Source organism: Cynoglossus semilaevis, chromosome 14, assembly GCF_000523025.1.
Source record: "Cynoglossus semilaevis isolate Cse_v1.0 chromosome 14, Cse_v1.0, whole genome shotgun sequence".
Classification (NCBI taxonomy): Eukaryota; Metazoa; Chordata; class Actinopteri; order Pleuronectiformes; family Cynoglossidae; genus Cynoglossus; species Cynoglossus semilaevis.
The window spans coordinates 26,407,975-26,414,006 of record NC_024320.1 but is presented as its reverse complement, the minus strand read 5'-3'; the positions used below and the strand labels follow the sequence as shown (position 1 = coordinate 26,414,006).

Below are 6,032 nucleotides of genomic sequence, written 5' to 3'. Positions count from 1 at the left end.
ACAAATAAAGTGGAAAAATCAACTGTATCTACATGTTGTTGTTAGCTCAGTCGACCTCTGATGATCTCTTTTTATGACCTGCCTTCAGTGAGTGTTTCTTAATATTTCCTAAACATTTACCCTTTTGATTTACACAATGTCAGGGAAACAAAAATAGAGTTGGGATAAAAACTTCCTGTTCACCTCAGTCGACCTCTGATGATCTCTTTTTATGACCTGCCTTCAGTGAGTGTTTCTTAATATTTCCTAAACATTTACCCTTTTGACTTACACAATGTCAGGGAAACAAAAATAGAGTTGGTTACATTAAAACAATATCATTTTGTTTTGTTTTTAATAATCGCTTTATAAAAAATACCAAAAAATGTACAACTATTGACTTGACCTTTTTTATTTGCTGAACAACCATCGATATACAGTAGCTGCTGAATGAACATGATGTGTTCGCTAAATAGTTATTATTCATTATATGGGTAAACAATACGTGTAGCTGCCACCGTGTGTCGAAGTTCTGTGTCTAAACTATTTTTTAACGACCCAGCGTCATTGGACGGAACACCTACACCTAGAGGCGGGTGGTAGCAATAGCTCCGAAGTTCTTGAGTCCATTATTAGTCTTAAATCTTATTGTTGGGACTTTCATGTCAAGTCCCTTGAGATGCAGTGTGGTCGTAAAAAGGTTTCGCCTCTCTCCGCAACACTTCCGTATACACCAGTCAGAGATCCAAACGTCACTTCACTGTGACGACCAGACCAAACAAATCAAAACTAAAATAATCGATCTGTAATACAATACTCGGCTCCTACACTTATTACCTTATAACATTTTTGTTTAGATTAACATGATTTTAGAAGTAGAAAATATTCACCACAAACAAAGGATAACACGACGAACAGAGAATAAAACATATGTTTCATTTCCTAAATAAAAGAGAAAAAAAAGTAATGGGGAATAGAGTCAAACATTTACGAAAATAAAGGCGTACATTTACGAGAATGAGCTCATATATTTATGGGACTAAAGTCATACGTTTATGAGAGTTGAGTCACAGTGATAGGAAAGTCGTACATTTATGACGTTAAAGCCGTAAATTTAGATGATGTTTTGGGGCAGACGAGAGAGAAACACAGCGTTGATCTTAACGGCATCAGAAGGAGAAACGTGGAGCATTTTGTGAAGTTATACTTTGGTGTTGGTTTGACAAATAAAGAGACGCTTCATATTTATACAACCACAACATTCTGCCTCCCTTGAACTCATCAATGTATGAATGTATTCTCACTAATGTATGACTTTTAAAGTTGCCACTCAATGCTCATAAAGTTGCGAACTTTTTCTCATAATGTAATGTTTTGGGAATTAATTCTCGCAAATAGGGATTTTTTTTTCATAAAATTAAAAAAATAAATACGGTTAAAAAAAACAGAAAAAAAAAAGTAGCAGGCGAACAGCACACCTGATCGTCATCATCATGGCGATCAGTTTGGTCGCAGGTGTTCGTACTTAACTGATGACCGAACATTACTTTACCCCCTGTGTTCTGCTGCGCTCACTAAACGCCAGGCAGCAGGAGAAGCTGACGCTCACAGCGGTGGCTGCGGAAACACAAGGCCCAAATTACTTCCACTGAATGTGTGACGTTGTTTTAAACGTGATTTTGCGGCAAAAAAGTGTTTGTTCCGACATTGACCGAACTCAACCGCGGTCTTTCGTTTGAAGTTTTAACCGCGGGAGGAGTTCTAAAATGGCGGCTGGATTCGGATTCGGATCGCAAAATCGGAGGTAATTGTTGTCCGAATTCGAAATAAAATTCTTCAGCGTAAGGAAAGGCAGCATTGAAGGGGGATTAGGAAGTGGAGGAGGTTAAGTTCACAAAATGTATTGAATGAAGTCATAATTAAGTTCACAAAATGTATTGAATAAAGTCATCATTTTATTTGAAAAATATCAAAATGTTTGGAAATCAAAATGTCGTCTTCACAGTTGGGGAAATTTGTGTGCGATGTTTATATAATTAAGTATCGGAACATAATTATAATAATTAATAAACATGATTAACAATATATATTATATATAATATAATGAAATACAATTAGGATGATGTAAAACCGATTTGCCAGATGTTAAACTATTATGTTAAAAGTGAAGCTAATGTAAAGCATAGGTTCACAAAATGCTCCACAATGACGATCACTTTCACCCGAATATGGTAACCACCGCTGTCACTAGTCATCTCTCCTTTAAACCTATTAACTAAGTAACTATATTCCAATCTTCTGCCTGCTCTCCATTCTAATTTTAAACCGTTCTCCGTCTTAAACACGTGGACCCTTTGACTAAAGGTTAAAGCAGGTTTTGCCAGAGCCCTGATTCAGTTTGACTTTGTCAGCCATTGAAAGGTTCACTGTGTGTAGATATTTTTAATTAAAAAAAATATATGGAAAAATTCAATTTAAACTTTCTGATCTTTTAATAGTATCACTTATTTAAATCAAAGTTTTTGTTTTGTTTTCCAACAAGTGGAGATGTATGTGTGTATATATGTATATATATGTTTGTATATATGTATACATACACACATTACAACGTATATTATAAACAGTGGATTTTTTGTACAAATTTCTCAAACATGTATATATGTAGTGTTATATATATTCTGTGATAATTATAATAATTGTAACTCGATTGATATATTATATAGTTATGTATGCCCCCCGTCCCCTCACACAGGAAAGACTTACAAAAAAATAACGAAAATGCAGCTATAACATGAACCTTAAAAACTCATTATTATATTCATGGTTCCATTGTTATTCTTTTATTTGATTTGTCCTTAATGAACTGGCCAGTGAATGTAGTAGTTATTTATTAAAACTGCTGCCATACAATGGACTTTGTTTTCAAGTTTTTTTTTCCTTTTCTTAAACTTCATGTCCAAGTGATAGTTTTGATTAGTGTCATGTCACAAAGATTCACTTTAAATCAATATACATTTCCTAAGTTCAACTTTTATTAAATCAACAGAAATTCAACTGCTTCGGAGAAAAGGTCGAAGCCGTCCATCAAAAGACCTGACGTCCACGCAATACAAGGTGAGACAACACACACGAGTGTTGTGCGTGTTTATATAAATATTACAATACTTTCAAGTATTTCTGTTTTAGTTTTTTTTTTAACTTCTTTTGGACCTAAAAACTGTATTTTCTATTTTTTTTTTTCAGTTTGATCATCATGAAGATCTTCAACACAGTAGGGAACATCGTTTTCTTTTTTTACTTATGGGTGGCCGCCGTGCCCCCGTTTGCTGTGTTTGGCCGCCGTGCCACAACAGAGGCTGCCGTGCCTTGCATTGTGTAGTATTTTTTCTTGTAAATCCTACAAACCCGGCCACCTGTCTCGTGCCACAACAGAGGCCGCCGTGCCTTGCTTGCATTGTGTAGTATTTTTTCTCGTAAATCCTACAAACCCGGCCACCTGTCCTCTTTTCTTCCCTTTTCACAACTTCAAACTTCAGATGTTTTGATTATTGAAAAATTAGCATAAAGGTTTTCTCTGGCCCTGATTATTTAGCTTAGCTTCTGTAGCTGTAACTTCTGTAGATGTTAAGGTTTGTATGACTCTGTGCCTGTCTCTCTCTCTCTCTTTGTATGGTTGTGTGTGTGTTTGTGGTGGCTTGAATAGGTTGTGATTTAGCAGTTTGTACAGAAATAGGTTTAGCTGAAGCTTGTGTTGCTGTTGTACTAACACGTTTCCTTTTTAGGTTAATCTACAATGGGTGAGTCCATATTTGATTTATTTTTCTATCCAGATGGCTGCCTTTTTCTTGCCATCTGCATCTGTCTCCCGTAGCTTTAGAGTCAGGGGAATAAAATGAACCCAAACGTTGTGTCTGTGCTTTTTCAATGCTTCTGTGATATTGTGCAGTTGATCATCTCACAATTCAGTTAAGGGCTGAACAAAAAGTGGTGCATCGTAACAAATTATGTAATTCAGATTTAAAAAAAACAAACAACAAAACTGTAATCTGCACATCACATAGAGAAAAAAAAACAAACTATTTTTGAACATCAGCGTCACTAGATCAGTATAACTTAGTTTACCCTACATTTGTTCCTGTGGCCAAAAAGGTAGGTTCTTGGATAGGATTAAAGGTGAGTGCTGTTTCCTTATTTCGGGTGGTGTGGGTGCGGGGTGGGGTTTGCTCCTGGCCCCCGTGCCATAACCCCTTTTTTTTCCAGCTCCCCTAAAAGGATGACACATTCAACACAACACATGCATAGACATGTAGAATAGTTGCCATTTTAGTTGCGTTAAGAAAGTTCTCTCTAGCGAGAGGATCCCATTTGTCAATGTCTTCCTTGGCCGCGGGCCCATACGCATTTCTCAGCCGCCGTGCTGATCTGTCTGTCCTGTCACGGCCACAATGCCTTTCCTTGCTGTTTTTCCTTAATGTTTCACCAACATTAAAATGGCGTATAACCATGTACATTGCCACCACTGTTCAGTCTAAACCAAGATACATAACACAGATCATTGTTTAATGTTTTGAGTAAGTGTCTTATGTCTTGTCTTTTGCAGATCAGTTAAATCTAATTTTCCTATCTCTCTTTCTCTCCTCCACAGTTTGATGGGTCATTTGATAGTAATGTTCAGGGCCAGATGTTGAATCAGGGCTGGATGTAATTGTTTTTAGTGATAGGACTTTTTCAAACTTAAAGTGGAAGCAATGTCAGATGGATAAAAGTACGATTAGGTGACGGCAGTGTCACATGTCATAGCTTTCTGTAAAAGTAGTAGTAAGATAAAAGTACGATTAGGCAGTGTCACATGTCATAGCTTTCTGTCTCTTTCACGGGCATGTGCCATAGTTGTGGTTTCTCATGCTGGTTCCACCAGCCTGTCAACTCTCATCTTTTTGTGGCCACTCAGCAGTTTTTATTTAAACCTTAACCTCAAGTATTTGACGAATTTACGTATTGCGCGTAGTCTCCTGCGCGTATCCAATTTAATAAAACTTCAGTCTTGCGACCTGCGTTTCCCACATTTGCGTTGCGGCACGTTAGTCGCAATTTCGATGGAGTGCCACATTTGGTCACCATTTGGATGACAACTCATCCAGATCCAACCACCATGGAGGCTTCCAGATGTTTCAGTATTGTGAGTAAGGAAATTCATAATTTAGACTAAACATTTTTAAAAACAAAGACTAACTATTTCTTAATTCTTTTGACATTTTGCAGCAGCTGCTGCTGAGCACATCTGCTTTGAACGTCATTTGCTGCTGAGCACTGGACAGGAAGAAACTGCATTGAATGAAGAATGCAATGAAGAAAATGAAGAAATAGAAGCACAAGAATTCGTGGAGGGGAAGAGGGTGGCTGGGTGGTTATGGAGGCGAACTTGGGTCCGGAAGGTTTTAGGTTCGAATTCGCAAGCTGCCAAGTTACCACTAAGGTGCTTTGAGGATGGAACTATCCCCACACACTGCTCCCAGGCTTGAGCTTGACTTTGGTGTGCTCTCACACTGACAAGAAAATCACTCTCGTAAGTGAACAAGAACTCAACGCAGGGAATAAATGACAGGAGCAGTTGAAAGCAATGGTTGACTTGGGGCAAGAGGAGCAGACTTGTTATATGGACATCGACAGGACTGGAGCTTTGTACTTAAACTGGTGGTGGTGACTGCTTCTATTAAGGATTTGGTGGAAAACAACCATCATCCACTTTGTGATCTTAGTGACAATAGACTGGAAGAAGAGAACCTACTGAAGTTTCAATATCAACGTGCTTGATGTCTTTCAAGAGACAGAGTGCAGGAGAAACAAATGGTTGAAGTAACCTAGAAACAATGGTGGATGGGGGAAATAGGAGCAATCATGAAGTCGTATGGACAACAACAGGACTTTAGACCTGCCTTTGACACTCAACAAATTAACAAATGGGTGAAACAACTGGTGTGAGTAGATGCACAATGGGCAGATGATGTATTCTGGGAAACACAGGGCAAACCATTTTGCCATCTTGTGTTTCC

The 6,032-nt window shown here is 37.9% G+C and overlaps 3 long non-coding RNA genes across 3 annotated transcripts; 2 read left to right on the top strand and 1 right to left on the bottom strand.

Annotated features, from left to right (window-relative positions):
* Positions 1 to 1,476: 1,476 nt before the first annotated feature.
* LOC103390294 (uncharacterized) lies at positions 1,477 to 3,363 on the top strand. Its single transcript, XR_001761125.2, has 3 exons — positions 1,477 to 1,783; positions 3,026 to 3,093; positions 3,223 to 3,363. It is a non-coding gene; the product is annotated as an uncharacterized LOC103390294 (long non-coding RNA).
* On the bottom strand, positions 3,307 to 3,540 carry LOC112488066 (uncharacterized). The gene is made up of 2 exons (XR_003051774.1): positions 3,476 to 3,540; positions 3,307 to 3,392 (listed from the first exon to the last, which is right to left on the bottom strand). It is a non-coding gene; the product is annotated as an uncharacterized LOC112488066 (long non-coding RNA).
* A 1,100-nt stretch (positions 3,541 to 4,640) lies between these two features.
* Positions 4,641 to 5,719, top strand: LOC107989521 (uncharacterized). Its single transcript, XR_001761126.2, has 2 exons — positions 4,641 to 4,754; positions 4,819 to 5,719. It is a non-coding gene; the product is annotated as an uncharacterized LOC107989521 (long non-coding RNA).
* The last annotated feature ends 313 nt before the right edge of the window (positions 5,720 to 6,032 follow it).